The sequence below is a fragment of the Cupressus sempervirens genome, chromosome 3 (assembly GCF_028749045.1).
Source record: "Cupressus sempervirens isolate cs-2001-9-10 chromosome 3, ASM2874904v1, whole genome shotgun sequence".
NCBI lineage: Eukaryota > Viridiplantae > Streptophyta > Pinopsida > Cupressales > Cupressaceae > Cupressus > Cupressus sempervirens.
In genome coordinates this window covers 87,165,113-87,184,845 of record NC_143120.1, presented here as the reverse complement: position 1 = coordinate 87,184,845, position 19,733 = coordinate 87,165,113, and positions in this window count along the sequence as shown.

Below are 19,733 nucleotides of genomic sequence, written 5' to 3'. Positions count from 1 at the left end.
TTATTAAACGCGTGGAGATTTAAACTACAGATGATTCATTTTTTATAATTATTTTTTGAAATTTTGTATACAATTTAAATATTGGATAAGTGGAGATGGTAATTTAACATTTTAAATTTGAACTCACATATATTACGAAATATCAAATCATTTCTATATTTGTGTCAAGTTTATCTCCTTACCAGAGGAGTTAAAGATCGATCTAGACTAATTTAAGATTGCATAAATATTTCATCTATCACATCTTTATTATTTAATTGTTGGCAGTAGAGTGCGTAAAAAATTATAAATTTGTATGTGAAAATTCATTGAAGTCGACTCCATTACCCAAATGAGCAAAGGCACTAGTCTTTTTATTGAAGTCAGAAAATCTATAACTTCCTTCCTAAAAGCATCAAATTAATTATTATTTAGTTATACAAAACATTCAACCATTATCCAACATCCAGTTTTGGTTTCATCAAGTTCAAGCACCTTGCCAACCAGAGAACTCTAAAGCTTTAATTCACTTTAGAAAAATTCTGAACTAGGTGATCAAGTTTGAGGAGAGGGTATACTCGTTAGGTGTAGTGAAGCCTGAAGTGTAGGGGAATTGAGAAGTGTTCCCATTCATTGGCAAGAACTAATTGAGAAGTCCTATCAGAGAAGTGGTAAGCTCTTGGATTTTCAATTTGTGATTTTGGGAGCCAACACACCCCTTAAGAAAATGGAGCAGTGGAAAGACTAAATCAAACTATACTTGATAAAGTTTGATGCATGTAATCTAATGCCAGTTTAGGCAAAGAATTCCAGGAAAAGGATTGCAATACAATAGTGTACTTAATTAATTAAATTCCTTCACCTCGTTTGGACTTTGAAATTCTAGAAGAGGAATGGTTCGGTAGAAGGATTTCCTACTCACATCTTTGAGTGTTTTAGTGGTAAGCATTTGTTCATGTTCCTAAAAAAAAAAGGAAAATGCTTGATTCAAAATCACAACAATGTATCTTCATGGGCTATGGTGAAGATTAGTTTGGATTTCAATTATGAGATCCTAGTGCAAAGAAGATTGTATGGAGTAGAGATGTCATCTTTAATGAGACAAAATTTCCATCCCTTCAATCGACATCTCAAGAAGTACCTACTGAAGAATTTATTCCAATGTCATTTTTTAATGAGAATAATTATTCATTAAATCAACAATCTCAGCCTATGTTTACTACTCCTACCTCTATTTAGCTTCAATTCCTAGTTTTTCATCACAAAATATGAATATTGATTCTTCTACCCATGATATCAAAGATCATAGTCCTTTCCCCTGTAGATATTTGGGTTGTTTCCCTCACACAGACTAGTCATCACAAGTAGAGCATACTTTTGAGGATGTGAAATTCTATGAACTAGACAATATGTAGGGATATGGTCAAAGAATTGATAGCAATTCAAATCAATCAATTCGCAAGAGATGTGGGGCATTAGATAGTAGTCACAATGGTGAAAGCATATGAGAATTATTTTGCAAGGTTCCTACTACTCATAATGAGGGAGAGCATCGACATGTTAGTAGATCAAAGTGCATGGCTAGAGACATATCATATGTTGCTCAGGCATATCCCAATCAGTAGGCCATAGTAATGACCAAGGTGTCTGTGAGTTTGGGGATCTTTCACCCACATGGCACATGGGACAAGAATTTGATGGAGGTAATGAAGAGAAAGTAGCTATCATAATGAATAGTGACTCTTTCTATTTACCCTTGACTGTTCCCAGTAGTGGAATGTTGGAAACTAGTTTTGATGGTAACCATGAATTGGGGAATGGTGGGGGTCAACAAAGTATGTGGGCTCCTCCTTTGCAAGATTTTGGTTTCAAAATTCCTCACACCATTCTTCACCAAGTAGCAACAAAGCACAAACATGCTTCAGAATATTATCTATAGTCCTGCAATCATGATGCTACCAGTAAGGAACATGGCATGTGGACTACTCAAGAGCACTAGATGAACAATGACATTGGTTGTTGAATTGGAGATATGCATACAAATACATATCATGGCACCTCTATTTCATCACGAGTCCCAAAAAATAATTTGGGTAATTTGATGGATACCTCTACTTATCAAATCCAATAGAAGACATACACATATTTAGAATGAAGCAATTATTAATTGCTAATAAGATAACCTTAGAATGAAAAACACATTCTAGGCTTAAGGCAATTTACTAGGCAGAGAAGAATGTTTGCAAGATATTTAGATTATGAATTGCTTTACTCTAAGGAGGTAAAGCCTAAGATTTTAATCTCTAATCAAGTGGAACCAGCTAATTTCATAAATGCTTGCAGAAGTACTGATAAAAATCAGTGGATGATTGCAATGGAAGAAGAAATGAACTCTCTTATAACCAATTAAACTTGGGATTTAGTTCCACTTCTACCCAACCGTAAAGCTCTGAAAAACCATTGGGTATGTAAGGTGAAAGAGGAAGATGGTGGCAGAAAGAGATACTATGCTTGGTTGGTTGTTAGAGGGTATGCTTAGAAAAAAGGGGCTAGACTTTGCAAATATTTTTTCACTAGTTGTGTGGATGACTACAATTGAGCAATTTTGGGATTGGTAACCATTTGGGATCTTGAGCTTGAACAACTTGATGTCAAGATGAATTTTCTACATGGCGACATCAATGAAGAATTGTACATGGAACAACCTAAAGGCTTTGTTCAAAAGAGGAAAGAACATCTCTATTTCCTGCTAAAGTGAAGTTTGTATGAGCTTAAGTAAGCTCCAAGATAGTAGTACATTAAGTTTGATCGATTCATGGCTGAACACAACTTCACCCAGTGCGAATTAGATCCGTGTATCTACTATAAAAGGATTCCTTGTGGTGAGTTTGTCATTCTTCTACTCTATGTTCATGACATGTTAGTTTCTTGTACTTCTCCTCAAATAGTCAACCAATTAAAGAAAGATTTAGCTTCTCAAGTGGATATTGCAGTATCTAAAGGGCATTTCTGATTATGCATTATGTTTTGGTAGATTTCATGCTAAGATGCAAGGATTCAACGATTCAGATATTGTCAAAGATCAAGAAAAATGTAGGTCTGCTACTGGTTATGCTTTAATATTTGTTGGGGCTAACATTAGTTTGGCCTCAAGGTTGCAACACTGTGTTGGACTTTCTTTTGCTCAAGCTGAAGACTTGGCTCTTTCCGATTGAGTTAGAGAGATGATTTGGTTGCAACACTTGTTCAATGATCTACATTGGCAACAAGATGATTATGTTTTATTTTTTGATAGTCAGAGTGAAATTTTTATTGCTCACAATCATTTCTCTTAGCGACACTCCAAAAATATTAACAAGCATGCTCACTATGTTCAATATGTGGTAGAAGAAGGGAAACTAAAGGTTGCCAAAATTGATACAAATATCAATCTAGCGGACATGCTGAAGAAGGTTGTTACCAAGAAGAAGTTTGAATGTGCTAGGACTTCTCTTGGCCTTGTTAAAAAGAAATAAGTCAACATGTAGAGCAGGGTTGGGTGATCAGCTGATGCATCTATTGTCTTCAGTTGGGAGATTGTTGAATATTTGAAGGCCAATAGTCATGGGTGTTTTCCCTCCACTTGTATTGTGTCTCTTCAACTGATCATTTGTGATCTTTAAATGATGATGGCATATATTTGTAAACACATTCTATTTCATCAATATAATTTTCCTACTCTCAATGTGGACATAACTATGATTTGTGGTGATTGTATTTATGCGTCTTGCTATTCTGTAGATTTCATTTGCATTCTTAATTAGCTTACAAACTAGTCACTGTCTGAACGGTGACAATAAACTGCCACATTAAACCATCTCAACAGCATGAGGATTCATCCTACTAAATTGAATATGCACTGTAGATAAAACGTCAGATTACTCTCTGATCCATTACTATGATGAAGAAGAGAAGAACGAAATGCTACTTTAGTGGCCATGAATGTAACACAAATTGTGACTATCATTCCTGCACCTGGATTGAACGCTGAGTTAAAAACATAGTGTGTCTTCCATACACGAGCTTCTGTTGGAATAAGTCACTAGTTTGTTGCACCAAATCTGCTATTCTATTTAATAGTTGACTGCTGCTCCCTATTCTCTAGCCATCAGTTTTGTAGGACTGTAGTTAACTCCACCACATGTATGCACAATTGAATTTTTCTCCAAACACATGGCAAGGTTGTTAAGTGAAGTGTTAGTGCTGTCACATTAGATGATCCACATGTAAGCTCTAAAAAGCTGGAAGTCCTCTATTTATAGAGGTTATGTAATTGGTTGTTGGTGTGTAGTCAGATTAATGAAATAATTTTGTTATCTGCTGTCACCATGTTTCTTGATAGTTTTAATTTTCAATATGGTATCAGAGCATGGTTTAGCCAAGTTCAGCTTGAGATTTATTTAGAAATTCAGCTAGAAATATTGCTAGAGGGTTTTGTTGAAGGAAAATATATTGCTGGAAATGGTTTGTTTGCAGGGCTGATTTTTTTTTTGGAGTGATATTTGGTTGCAAGGCTATTATGCTACTGGAATATTGCTAGATTTGTTTGAAGGCTGATTTTTTTGCTAACATGGGTTCTTCCAATGAAGTTTTACCTATCTTTGATGGAAGTGGTTTTGCAGATTGGAAGATTGCAGTCAAGAATGCTCTAAGAGAGAAGGCTTTATGGAGGTTAGTAAATAAAGAAATTGGGGAACCTCAACAAACTAATAGAGAAAAGGAGTTGTGGAAATGCAAGTTGGAGCAAGCTAGAGAAGATATGTTGTTGTCAAATGAAAAGAAAGGCTAATCATTGAAGTCAATGTTTGCAATATGAAGATCGCAATAGTGATGGTTGTAACAAGAGGTGTACTATCGGTTGTACCTAACACTTCAAAAGTTTTTACTATATTGATGAACCATGTATCTAAAAAATATTCCTAGAGAACTAGCGAGCATAGCGGCTGGGTACCCATGTGACTCGGTAGATGGATTATTTTGCATATGGACTCAATATTAGTATGCTAGAGAAAAGTTTAGAGTTGGTTTACCTATCATTGGATCAATGGTTTTGTGAAGTTTGAAGGGTTTGTGGTAATCCAAAACCACTTGTTTAAGTAAATCTATTGAACGGTTTGTGGTAAGCCAAAACCACTTATTTAGGTGGAAAACTTAAAAGTCTTGAAGGGTTTGTGGTAAACCAAAACCACTTTTTTTTTTTTTGAAGAGTTTGTGGTAAGCTAAAACCACTTAACAAGAAAAATGAATTTTTCATAGTGATAGTGATAGGGAAAACTAAAAATTTCTATGTTGTAAATGGGTACCTCAAAAGGCTTAATGCCAGGACCTATCATGTTTAAATTTCTTATTGTAATTTCTCCCACTAAAAGAGTCTTTAGTGGTAAAAATTAAGGGAGGATGTTGGAATAAGTCACTAGTTTGTTGCACCAAATCTGTTATTCTATTTAACAGTTGGCTGCTGCTCCCTATTCTCTAGCCATCAGTTTTGTAGGACTGTAGTTAACTCCACCACATGTATGCACAATTGAATTTGTCTCCAAACACATGGCAAGGTTGTTAAGTGAAGTGTTAGTGCTGTCACATTAGATGATCCACATGTAAGCTCTAAAAAGCTGGAAGTCTTCTATTTATAGAAGTTATGTAATTGGTTGTTGGTGTGCAGTCAGATTAATGAAATAATTTTGTTATCTGCTGTCACCATGTTTCTTGATAGTTTTAATTTTCAATAGCTTCAACCCACATCTTCATCACCTCACTGCTTACCGGAAAATATGGCAACCCCTAACAAAAGGAGCAGAGATGAGGCTTCCACAAGGAGAACCACGCCTGAGGAAATGAACCAGGGCCCTGCTTCGCTTTGGACCTTAGAGTAATTAACTTTCTGCAGTGCATATATTTCAGTGGCAATGTGGAAAGACAAAGTTACAAACAATACACCCAGAGAAAACTCACATTGTGAGCCTCGCCGCATCTACTCTCGGTTGTCAAGCAACACTTGCAGATCCTTTTCGTTGGATTGCCCAAAAACATTCACTCTCTGAATGGTGAGAGCACTTAAGACGAATAGATTGGCTGGAATTCAAAATCAAAGATCAATACATGAGTTGGCTTTTCTTTGGGCTATGATATGACGTGAGGATACCTATTCTTCTTACTGTTTAACTTTCCTCTCCATGAATGATAACTGATTTGGGAACAATTCAAAGTGATATGCTCAGCTACGATTTATCCAAAGTAGAATGCATCTACTTTTGCTTTTTTCAATGTAATGACTCTTCATGTTTTACTTTTCACTGGACTGCAAGCAAGGTATCAATAATTTGACCAAACCCCACAGCGAAGAACAAATTAATGTGCGTTGGTTAAAATAAAAATAAGAGAGGAATGATTGCATTGAATAAAGAAAAGGTTGAGATCATATTTGAAGAAAAGGATGATCTATGTTGATTAAATAGATGTAACATTAATATATAATTTAGTTATTTTCTTGATCTAGTCTTTTTAATTTAAAACTTTTATTAATAAAATAAAATATTTTTTGATGAATAGAAATACTTATATTATTTAAATTGATGTTTTTTATATGATTATAATTTTTAATATTATTATAACAAAACATTATTCAAATTAAATATTAATATTAATATTTATAAAGAATAAATAGTTTGAATATTTGTCTTAAATGCAACATTTCTTTTATAATGCTAAGATGTAAAACATTGAACTTATTTTTAAAATTAATTAAATTATTGACAATTTCATTGGTTAGGAAACTTGATCTTATTATGAATCTTTTATATAAATAATTAATTATAAAATCACACATAAAATATTAAAAGGTATTATGTAATAATACTATACATAATTTGATAGAAGAGAAGTGTCGGTTATATGGAGTACTAATTGTGCACAAATTAAAGAGCATTCTCTTAGAATAAAAGACAAGTAGTGGACATCAATGATAAGAAATTATTTAGGCAACACTGCAACATTTTCAAAAATACAAAATAATTAAATACTCAAATCGAAAAATACTAACAACATGATCATACTAAACATTTAACTTTATCATATAATCTTTGAAAAGAAAACCTCCCATCATTACCAATATTAATAAATTATAATATTTTATATATCTCATTCTTTTCATGAAATTAAAACATTAACATAATAATCCACACCCACAAGAACAACAATGTAATATTAACATAAAAATCCACTCCTATCCTAATGGAACCCTATGTCATTCATGACGACTATGTCTATTTGGGTCCAAAACCCCTGGGTGGTCCCAGAATGGAAGCTACAATAATAGTGGCTTCAAAGTCAAACTGGCTAGGGGCTATTGTGGGATCTAAGACTCATGTGGACTCTGGTTAAAAACTCACATTTTCCTCAGGACCCACTAGGCCTCTCATTTCACTACCTGATTTTGTGGTGGATTTGATTTCCTCAAGGTTTACCCTGTGCCTTTTTGGAAAGTTTGTATCATTCTGACCTATGGTGGATATGGTTAGAAAATGGTGCCAATGAATTGGAAACTAATGGGTTAAGTTTACATTTTAGTGATGGTTGGCTCCCTCTTCTTGTTCAATTTCACAGCTGAAAAAGACCAAAATTTAGTCATGGTAGGATCATGGAACTTTGGCAACACTAGTTTTTGTTGGTGAAATGGAAACCAAGTTTTAACCTATAGTGATCTCTATAGATATGCTCTAGTCTAGATACATTTTCCTGGGCTGCCTTTGGAATCCTACGACGAGTGTGTATTTAGATGGATTGGTAACTCCTTTGAATAATTCATTAAAATGGACTCAATGACGGGCTCAAAGACTAAAATGGGCTTTGCCAAAATTTGTGTGAATGTGGGTAGGAACAAACCCTTACCAACCATAGTGGATCTGAAGTTTAAATGGGGTACCTAATCACAATCATTAATCTATGAGAATGTTGCTCCCTTATGCCAAAAATGGAGCAGCTTTGGTCATTTGTTTAAGGATTTTTTGAAGGATGAGAATATCAAGAGAAAAGCCTACTCACCAAGTGTGGAGGCGGTTGAAATCTCGGAAACAATGAAAATGGTTAGCACATCCAAAATCCACAAAAATATAGAACCGATTGTACACTCGAAAGTGTCCCACTCTAAACCCTTCTATCCAAACAATTCCATGAGTTCGAAATGCTTGGATGTCGGCTTAGAGCTTCCTATCCACGTAGTGCAAGAGAGTGTATTTCAAGTTCAAAGAGGACTACTAAACAAAGAAATGGTGGTTGATGGAATTGTTAACTATTGAAGCTTGCCCTTTAACTTGGGGTTTGGTTCACCACTCACAAATGGAACCCTAGTGGTCTCTCTACTAGGTATTGTTGAAGTTTTTAACCCCACTTCTAAGGGCCCAAACCTTGACTTTCTTCACAATGATGTTGAATGGATAGTCTCAACGAGATTGCCTAGAGGAGGAAATAGGACTAATTTTGGATCAACCATGAGGGTTGGGAGACCTTTGATCAAGAACATCCATTAAGAGGAAATAGAAAAGGATATAGCACAGAGGAAACAAAAAACCCTAAAGAAAACCTAGAGTGATAAGAGATGAAGATCGTATCCTAGAACATGAGAGGGCTAAATAGCCCTAGGAAGAAATATGAAATCAAACAAAAGATCATTTAACTTAATACTAATATGATTATTTTGTAGGAAGTGAAAATGTTTGAGCATGTTTTCTCTAGAGTGGCTAATTACATTTGGCCAGGCACTAAATTTTCTTATAGTGATGCTAACAAAGCTTCTGGTGACATTGCTATGATGTGGAATCTAGACAAGGCAATAGGTTATCTTTGTTAATGCCCATTTTGGGTCACGAGCTTCACCACCCAAAGTAGTTGTTGGAATTTATTTAATTTCTATTCCCCCAACACTCATAATGGTAGACTTTTTGTCTAGGATCGGGCTACTAGTGTGTCTCTTTCAATGAGACAAGAAAATATTTTATGAATGGGAGACTATAACACCCTACTCTACCCTTTAGATAAAATCGGAGGCTTGGAGGACTTTTCAGATATCATACAAGACTTAGAGGATTTTGTGACAAGGAATGATTTGATTAATGTTGGTCTTCAGGGCTCTACATTCACATGGTCTAACAATAGGTTGGGAAAAAATTTGATTTGTGTTAGGCTTGACAAGGCCCTCATCTCTTCTAGATAGAAAACCCTCCAACACACTTCCTTAAAGGTAGATCTAAGGACCATATTGGACCACTCTATGTTATTTCTCTCTTGGACATAGTCCAACAAGACAAAGACCCTTCAGGTATGAGATCATGTAACACTCGAATAAATAGTTTAGAGATTGTATTGCGTGATGGTGGAAGGATTCGGTGGAAGGTATGGCCATGTTTCATATTGCTAGAAAACTCAATAGAATCTAAAAAGAGGTGAGAGAATGGAGCAAATCTTTGTTTGTGAACATTTCCAATGAAAAGAAATGTACTGAAAAGAAGCTGAAATCTCTCCAAAATCATCTTGGGCAAGGAAATGCTCATGTTGAGCAGAAACATGAGGGAAGGGATTTTTAGGACAAATGGAAGACCCTCTTGAATCAGAAGGAAGTCTAGATATAGAGATCTATGGTTCTATGGTTGGAGGAGGGTGACAAAAACACAACTTTATTGCATAGATTGGCCTCAAGAAGGAAAAATAGAAACACCATTAACATGTTGCTAGATAATAATGGTCATGAAGTTACTGAAGTGGAAGAAATAAAAGGTAAAGCCAATTACCATTTCCAAGAAATGTATAACCCCTAGGCTACCCAAGTTAATAGTAACTTGCAAAGTGATATCCTGAGGTTGTTTCTATAGGTGGTCAATGACCCAATGAATGAGGACATGATGAGTAAGGTCAAGGATGAGGAAGTTAGAAAGGTTGTTTTCAGTATGAGTCGGTACAAAGCCTGTAGTCCTGATTGGCTCCATCTTGATTTCTTTTAAGAATTCTAGGACATTTATCAAGTACAATTTGATCCATGTTACTCATGACTTTGTCAAAATGGATAAATTGTTGAAGGAACTCAATTAGACTTTCATTGTTCTTATCCCTAAGATAGAGGACCCTAGAAGGATGGAAGATTTTACACCTATTAGCCTTTACAACACAATTTATAAAATTCTTGATAAGGTCATGGAAAATCATATCAAGCCCCTTCTTGATCAGTTCGTAGTCCCCTACCATAATGGTTTTGTTCTAGGGAGGTAGATGGTGGATGCGGTAATAACCACTCATGAGGTAATTCATTCTATGGAAAGGAGTAAGAACCTAGGTATGACCCTTAAATTGGATATTTTCAAAGCTTATGATAAGGTTAGGAGGGAATTTATTTTTTCTATTCTCTCTAAGCTTGGCTTTAATGAGAATGTTACTAGAATTATAAAAAATATGGTGACCTCTATTACATTTTCACTACGTATTAATAGAGCTCCTCAAAAATTCTTCTGCTCTTTCTAAAGTCCTCTTCAAGGTGACCCCCTATCTCCTTACCTATTCATCATTGTGGTAGAGGTTTTAAGAAGAAATTTGGTTTCTTTGACTAACTCTGGCAGAATTAAAGGTATTAAACCTGCTCCCTTGTACCCCCCATAACTTATCCAATAGTTTGTAGATGATCAAACTTGTTTCTAATTAGTATGAGAGGGTGAATGGATCACTTTTGAACTTCATGTATTTGGAAATGAAATTTTTTTAGCCGGACCCACTTTTGGGCCCAACTTTACAAACAGGACTGATAGAACTTGAGAGATTTTAAAATTGTTTTAGAGGGAATATAATGGTGTTAATCATTATAATGCATACTATATACTTCATCTTTTTATTTCAAATGGATGAAGATGATAACATTGATGGGCATTTATCATCATTTGATACCATTTGAGTATATGGTGTTACATACATGATGACCAATATGTCATGAATTTGGATTTACTAGTCACCAGCGCCATAAACTAGCAGCTACCACACCATCTTGAAATAACACATACAAACTCAACCCTTGAGAAAAAAATAGATATGAAGATGGGGAGAACTAGACAATGTAAGAGTAAAATGTGGGAGATAGATGGTGGAAGGGAGAAAGAGATTAAGATTTATGTGAAAGGGAAAGGGAAAGGGAAAGATAAAGATATATGACCATCTAAAGATATTGCTTTCCCATCCTTTATTTAGAAAAGACAAATCTAAAAATAAGCATAAGTCATAGCTTGTAAGTTACAATAATATGATCTACCATTTTAAATTTTCAAGACTTGCATGGATTAACCCTAGATTCAATTGATTGAAGCCTCTTCAAAATTAGTTATATGTTACTAAAATGAAGAGCTTTGGGTATCTGACGCCTCTTCAAAATTAGTTATTGCAACTCTATGACAAACTAAATTGGATATTTTGGGCATTAATTTGATGGAAGAAGAAGCATATGTGGTGAAATCCTATTGAATAACCTTCATTAGATTGGACACCTCTCTCATGCTTGGTCAAGCTTTAGGTGAAGTAGTTGAGCACAACAAACCAAGACACATTAGCTCTCAACCTACCAAAACGGTCTCTAAAGAAAACCTTCCACCTCCATATGAAAAGCTAACTCCAACGTGTTCTCCTCTTTAACTTTTACAATTTTTTCATAGAAAGGGCACCTAGACTTGCAAGTTTTAAGCAACATCAAGAATTGTTGAGTGTAATTCCTTTTCAATGTCTCACCATTGCCAAAGTAATAAAGTTATTGAGAAACTATGTAAGAATTTCCTCAAATAAGTACTAGAATCTAAAGCAAGGGAAATGGGCAATAAATTCTCACAATGGAAGAGGCAACGACATTTGAATTCCTTTTCAATGTCTCACCATTGCCAAAGTAATAAAGTTATTGAGAAACTATGTAAGAATTTCCTCAAATAAGTACTAGAATCTAAAGCAAGGGAAATGGGCAATAAATTCCCACAATGGAAGAGGCAACGACATTTGAAAGAAGCCGCATATAACTTGAGAACCAATGCAAAGGAAGAAGCCGCCAATATGCAGGGGAAGCAAGCAAGAGTCCAAGGTGGCAGTTTTGAAGACAAAAAAAAAATTAAAGAGGATCTCGGCATGTGAGGAGAGATGCCATGGATAGGGTGGCTCATGTTTAGAAACCCATCACCAAGTAAAGGAGACATCCTTGTATAAGCAGTAGGAAGATACAATCAAAGAAAAGCCCCACACATAGCCTTGATTGTACTAGTCATTCCACGCTTTCTATTTTCAATAGAGGACTAAGATTTTGACCTTTCGCACCTACTCAAATGAGACTTTATCAATCTGCCCCAAATCATTTAATGGCAAAAGGGGGCCTTGTTATCTATTAGAGGAAATGTAGACAAAAATTCCAAATGAGGGGAGAATAAATTATATGGCCTTGGAAGCCTTCAATATGCTTTTTCTTGCTCTGGGGTTCGAATTTGAGATGTGAAGGAGAACCTGTATGCAAGGAGAGGAAGGCGTGTCCTTTTAGAAAGTCATGAGTAGAGTATGGACGATTAAAAACTAGGGAGGAGAATATACAAAAAAATCTCCACATTCAAATGTTGCATCGGGTATGTAATGAAGTCTCCTCCACATGCTGGCTTCGAGTTTTTTTTAAGGCATTATGGGTATTGTTTTATCCCACATTGTTTGTGGATGTAAACTTCCAAATATTTATTTTATATCATGTTCACATATAATATGTGTGAAGCATTATGCTTTACGTTAGAGCCTTGTGAATTGTGCGTGGGTCCTAGACAAACTAGGGAAGAAGATGCTGATGTGGACTCGAGAACCAACTACATGATGACAATGTGGCAAGAATTGGCACAAAAAATGAGCTCAAGATCGATGCACATGATGATGCCATGTGGTGCATCCTGTGGTGGGCACATGCCCACTTGAGGAAGATGCTTGATAGTTAAGGAATGCAGGCAAGCACCCGAGTGCCATGTGGTAGTGGGCCCAGTCCATTGGTGAAGTGGTAGGTCTTATCAGCATGTGATGTGGCAGGATAGACCAATTGGGTGCTACAACATTGCAATCCGGTCAAGAATGATTGACCCAAAAAATTCATGGGTAGGGCCTAAAATTAAAATTTAAATATTTCCAAAAAAAGGGCACATGCATAGTTTTTAAAGTTCAAAGAGGCACATTTCTAAAGTTTAAACTTTATAATTTTTAAAATTTTTGAAAAAATTAAAAGTTGCAATCATAGAGCCCTAGTAGAGGGATGATTTTTGAAATGACTTTTAGGGGTTTTCTGATGGGCTAAATATGCCCTTCAATATACTATTGGAATTGGAAGAAGATGAACTTCTTGATTATGAAGTTTTTTTTTGCACAGAATGTCATTGATACATGCTACAGAAGGTTTTGTCTCTCAGAGTGATTTGCATGTTTTATTAGGTGTTTTGGGTCATTAGTTGTAGGATTCAGTGGAAAAACACCTTAAACATGCTTAGTGACTCTTGTATCTAGTTATTTTGAGTCTTTGTGTTGTTTTGGCTTTAAATTGATCAATTGCCATGATCAATTAGCACATATCCAAGTTCAGTTATCAAATTTGTGTCTTTCACTAAGATATTTTGCATTTGGAAAGACAAAAAAAGAAAGGATATGATTAGTAGTTGATGGGAGAAGGTAGAGAGAGGTTATTCAGCTTTTTGGGAATGAATTTTGAGGGGACACTTGTCATCTTTTGATCAAATCCGAAAATTACTTCCTTTCTATATTTTCTTTCTTCTCCTCTTTTGTAGGGGGCTAGCAATTTTCTCTGTGAAACCAGAAGGGTTCCAATGTTCTACTATGAGACTAGGTTGTTGTTGGTTTTACTTCCATTGTAATTGAGTACAACTCTAGTAGTGAAGGCCACACATCCACTCTTTTGCAGGTTTTCATTTCATTTCATGTGTTGTTTTTCTAAGATAATGGAAATTGATGACAAATCCAGTAATATATCTTGAGTTGCATTCAATATTACTAGTTTAATGTATTTAGTTTTTTGAAGGATAAATAAAAAATTAGATTTACAATGAATTATCTGGGTTTTCTTATTCCATCTCCTGATTCTTCATATGCTATTTACTTTGTAATTGAATGAACAAGGTTGATTTGATTTAAGACAGCTTGGATGAGTTGTATGTCAAATCTATTGTTGCTTTTGATTCAAGGAGTTAAGTAAATACTTTAATGTTTCGATAGGGAATCTGGGTGTATGGAGGGGATATTTCATAAGAATAGAATTTGGGGATTTCAGTTGACAAACTTAATTGTAAGGCAATCAAGTTAGGTCATCCTGCTAGTAATTAATCTATGCCTAATGGATAAGGAATTGATCTCTAAATTAGTTGAAAGCTGATATGAAAGTCCTTCGCACAAATATTTTATTCCAAATCAATTTAATTTTCATGTTTCATACTAGGCTGATAAGAATTAAGCCTCACTTAGCTTATCGGTTCATAGGTTATGATTTGTAGCTATCTCATTTCTATGTCATTGCATAAAGGTTTGCATCTGTTATTAATAGGTTCATATTTATGTTTAATTGCACTAATGCCATATATTAGAACCTCAAGCTTAATCTGCCTAGGTCTTGTAGAGCCTAAAGCAAAGAAGGAGTTATTCCTTATAGTTTTCCCAAGATTGCAATTGAGTGTATCCATCATAGGAATTTGTTAGCCTTAGAAGCATTGGTCTAGTTTCTTGGTTATTTTTAAAACTATTAAATTAGGAACCAATAGATGATACATTCTTATTTGGTATCTCCTCTAGCCATGAATCCAAAGAGTGGTAAGGCACCCTAAATTAGTATGCATTGGTCTATGGTCAATGCATAAATTACTAGTAAATAAAAGTGTATTTCTTTAGCACTATTACTAGTTTGAGAGAAAAGGTGACTATAATTCTTGGTTACCAAGAGGTGTCTCTATGGGAAATTTATCTTGGTTTCCTACTCATAATTAAAGAAGTATCAAATTAGTATTGGAATGGCCTAGTTGATTGCTTCTAGAGAAAGTTGGTGGGTTAGTAATGTAAAGTTTTGAGCAATGCAAGGAAACTCCGGCTTCACTTAGCCTTCTTGCAGGGCATCCCAGTGTATTTCCTCTCCATCTTCAAAATCTCAAGAATATTTAGAGACATTCTTGAGAAAATCCAACATAATTTTTTATGATCTGGCACTGAAGAGAAGTCTAGGATGAGCTTGGTAAGCTGGGAGAAAGATTGTCATCCTAAAGTAATTGGAGGATTGAATATAAGAAGAATAGAACACTTGAATAAGGCCCTCCTAACCAAAATCAGTTGGAAATTGGTGAATTCTCAGGGTATTTGGTGCAACATTATGATGGCTAAGTACCTTGGAGGGTCTTCTTTCCATCACTTTCTTTGGGCACATGCTCTCACTTAGGGTTCCAAAATCTAGAACAATGTGGTTAACAACCAAAAAATCTTGAAGATGGGTTGTCACTGGATCATGGGGAATGGAAACTCTATTGAATTTTGGGAAGATCAATGGCTCCAAGTCAACCCCCTCATGCACACTAAATTCCTAACAACAATAAAAACTTATGGTCTATACTTCCCCCGTATGTCTTATGAAAAATTTGGAAGGAGCGGAATAATAAAAAATTTAGGGAACAAGCCACTACCATTTTGGGGGTACCCCAATAGCTTATCAAACTTCTAAAAGAATATAGTGGGATTTGGAAATGGAAGCCTCCCCCCAAACCCCATGGGAAGACTTGACATAAAATGGGCTTCTTCTTGGGATGTAGGCCGAATGGTGGCACAATTTGACAACTTGAAAGACATGGCTAGAAAGAAGATGGTGTGGCACCCTTCCCCTGAGTGACATGAATAGAACTCAATTTCAATAGTTTGGCTATGATGGGTGGGACATATCTTTCACAATAATATGGGAAATCTCGTGGTTTCCTATACTAGAAACTATGCAGGGGGCTCAAAAAATGAAGTGGAAGCCTTGGTGCTTCTATGTGGTTTGAGAATCGGGAGAACTTGTGGAACTAACAAGTTTGTCATTAAGGGGGATCCAATGTTAATTATTAATGCTATTAAGGGAGAGGGTCAGAGAAGTTGGTCAATTAAAGAAATAATTGATGAAATATGCAAGTTGATGGAAGAGTGCCATGAAATCGACGTAGATCACATATATCATGAAGGAAATGGCATGGCAAATGAGCTGGAAATATCTAGCCATAGTGTTTCACGGTTAATTGAACAGGAGGATGTTGGACAATTTTCATCATCAACTCAAGTTATGATGGAAAGGGAGTGTACTTACAATAGTTGCATATGAATCATCACAATAGGTGATAGGCCTTCAATTATCTACATGGGTAGGAAGACAAGGCTCTTCAGAATAGGATTGCTTGGCAAGATTGTATGTAGATTTTCCTTAATGATTTGATTTCCATAAGCTTTAAGTATTTCCGAAAAAGGGCACAAAGGGTGGATTTTTTGAGATATAAAAAATAGACAATAAGTGATAAAAAAGAGAGTTTGTCAAATTCTCACTCCAACTACAGCTGGTGACGGCTATTTAAAAATGGAAAGGGACTATTGACACAAGCTACTAAGGGTGGTTTTTCAATTGTTAGGAAACCTTGTGGACTTCCAAACCTGCAACAAGGCTGTGTCAAAAAATTCTAAAGAGTTGGTGGTTGAACTAGGTGATGGCATGGGAACTAGTGATCACATTGAACCTATGGGAGTGGAGTCTTACATCCATAAGAGTGAAGCAACAATGTTTTATCTATAGGAGGGTGGCCTATTACCATTTTATGGAAGTGATGTTGAAACATGATGAAAACATCTCCATGTAGTTATTTAATAAATGGAATGACTGGAAAGTGACAACCAATGGGATGGGCTTCAAAATCATACAAGATGTCATTGGGAAAGCTAGAGTCTTTGTCCTAGAAGACAAGAACTAGCACAAGAAAGCCAAAGTTAATGAGGAAACTAGTTTGCAATTTTTTTTCAAATTTAAGGAGAAACCAATGCAAATGCTTGGTGGGTTTTCAAGGGAAGACCTTCCCTCACCCTGGGATGTCATCTGTTATGCTATTATGAGATACATTACCCTTAAGGACTGGTTTCAAGTGCTCTATTATTACCATTCTCCCATTCTTAACCACTTCAAGAACCTAGACCATATTTCCTTTTTGTTTCTCTTGTTGTATTCTATGAAATATTGTATCTATAAGGCTAGGAGGAAAGAAGAGGAGGGAAAACCTTTTATCTCATCTAGTAGGGGTTCATGAACAAATTGTATATCTACCATCTTTCTCAAAACCTATCACTCCTGGTCAACCCGCTAGCTTATGTCACCCCCCAAGTCTCACTGGACCTTGACCCTGGTCCCAACCACAAAATAACAAAGAAAACCCCTAGCCTTGAGGTTTAAATTAGCCTCATTGATTTAGATATAGACACTAGGAAGAGTAAGCAGAGTGCCAGGAGAACTAGCAAACACCTCTAGCTGGAAAAATTCAAGTTTGTAGCTCTAAATCAACTAAAAGTAATGTTAAACCTTCTAAAAGGAAGAGATTTCCCTAGGACACAAATCCTACTCCTAGCCCCCTAGCCCATCTCACATTTCTGACACCCTCAAAGTTATTCCCTCTATGAATATATTTGGCATAACCCTTGAAGATTGTACTAATTCACATGTAATTATAATATAACTTAATGAAGCAAAGCTTAGTAAATTGAGGAATTTGTCCACCAGAGTACTATCTATTGACATCATTTCTCTTAGGAGTATAATAGAATTCCTAAACCCTATCTCATTTTATTTCTACATCTTTTGTGAATATCCAAAAAAATTACGTCATTGAAAAATGTTAAGGAAACTCCCACATCCAATATGGCATGAAATGAATTTGAGTGAAGACAACTAAGGCCCCTTGTGATCATTAGCAAAGCACATCAACCATTGAGTTTATCCACATTCAATACTTGACATTGAAGGAACCTTTGACTCATCATATGATATTCTTGCAATCTTGGCATGTACATAAGACTTTATTCAAGAGAGGATAAGATATTTCACTATTTTTTTCTACTGCTTGGTGGGCCATACAACACACTTCAATAGAAATTGGTGCTAGAAGGATGGCTTAACTGAAAGATTTAAGATGAGTTTTACATATTCGAGTACATTTATTCATCCCCATGTGAAGTACATCAAACATCCTAAAGATTCGCTCTAGGAGAATCAAAACTAGAAGAGTTAAATTTGTATCCATAGACTAGGTGAGGGAAGAAAGAGGCATCTACAAGTTAGAATTCACCAACTATGACTGATCTTAAAATGATTTTCCAAACTTAACCACCTCAACATCAAGAACAAGAATCAACCAAAGGAGGAGGTCCACAAGTAGCTACACAAATTCAATAGTTGTTTGTAAAAATACGTCTATAGGTCATTGCACCCACAACAATCCAACAAAAAGTTCTAGCAATGGCCTGACAATGGCAACCATAGACTGTATCATTCCTTGCAAAATTTTCTACCTAACACAATATGCCAAAGAATCCTAAACACTTTTATTCTAAATTTTTTATGAATTTTTTCAATTGCATTATTGATGAGAACCTTATGATTTTTGAGGATGTCCTCCAAAATATAAATGTGCAAGAAGGGGATGTTGCTTGCCAATATTTCCCTTGTTTTTTGGGTGAGGAATCATTTTACTGATATATCAACCTACATTTGAGTTCAATACAATCTTGGTAAGAACTAAATGGTGCCTTCCTCGGGAAGTTTAGTTTACCTGTAAGCCCTTCTGAATTATATACACAATTCATCGAGATAAGGAGACAAGAACATGAACCAATTGATGCTTTAGTAACTAGTTTCAGAGGGATTATTCAAGATTGCATTCATTATCCTCTGTACATAAGAGATGATGTTGCATGACCTATCCACTATGCAACCTTGGATTGATTCAAATCCATATCTTTTCAAAAAACTCATCTAGCTCCTACAAGTCTAATTCAAGTGTATGTTGAGGCTAAGGGAGTTTTTTTCCAATCACTTGCAATTGTGAATGGAGCACCCAACTAGTTTGGAACTATGCAAATACATTAAATCAATGTGTCCTAAATTATGGTCCAACTATCAATCCAATTCCTACTACTCCTAACTAGTTGGTGTTGTATCGTGCAGATCAATTTATCTTCATAACATGACAACTTCTACAAGGACTCAAGAGGAAAAAGATAAGATGAAATATTTGATAGAACAAGTAAAATAGTTTTCCACTAAGGTTACTTACATTAAAATTTAGAATAATCATTACAAAATTCATAAAGGAATTATTAGCCATATCAAGGAAATAATCAAGGTTATCATGGGAATCCCCCTCCACATTACGATAGTAATCAAGGATAATAGAGAAATAATTGAGGTTATCAGGAAAAGAATTCTAGATATCAAAACTAAGGGCATCAACAAAAACCATGGAATACCAATCCAGAGACCACACCCAAAATGAGCCCCTCCATAATAGAAACATTTTCTGTATAAATCCAATCATCTTTATCTTAGGATTCTTCCTCTCTAGGGCCATAATTTGAAGAACACCTAGAAATCTCTTGAACCCTCACTTCAAAAAACATTTCTCTTCTCTCTACTCCTA